A 293-nucleotide genomic window follows, 5' to 3' on the forward strand; every position below is an offset into this window, starting at 1 on the left:
ATTTTGGGGTTTTTAAATTTTAATTTTTGGGAAAGGTGTTAAAAAAAAAATCAAAATGCCCAACCCTCCCCCAAACGGGGTCCAGAATTTGGTTGCTCACCCCCGGGGTTCACCTCCCGGGTGTGTTTTCCCCCTTCAAATTTAAAGAAAGGGAAAAAAATTTCAAAACCCACTGGTTCCAATTTTTCTGGGGGAAAACGAACCCGTGTTAAAATTTTTTATAAAGAAGAAGAAAGGGAAGGAAAAAAGAAGAACATGAAAAATAAGGGGGGGGAAAAGAAAGGAAAAAAAGG

The sequence above is a fragment of the Penaeus monodon genome, chromosome 20 (genome assembly GCF_015228065.2).
Source record: "Penaeus monodon isolate SGIC_2016 chromosome 20, NSTDA_Pmon_1, whole genome shotgun sequence".
Classification (NCBI taxonomy): domain Eukaryota; kingdom Metazoa; phylum Arthropoda; class Malacostraca; order Decapoda; family Penaeidae; genus Penaeus; species Penaeus monodon.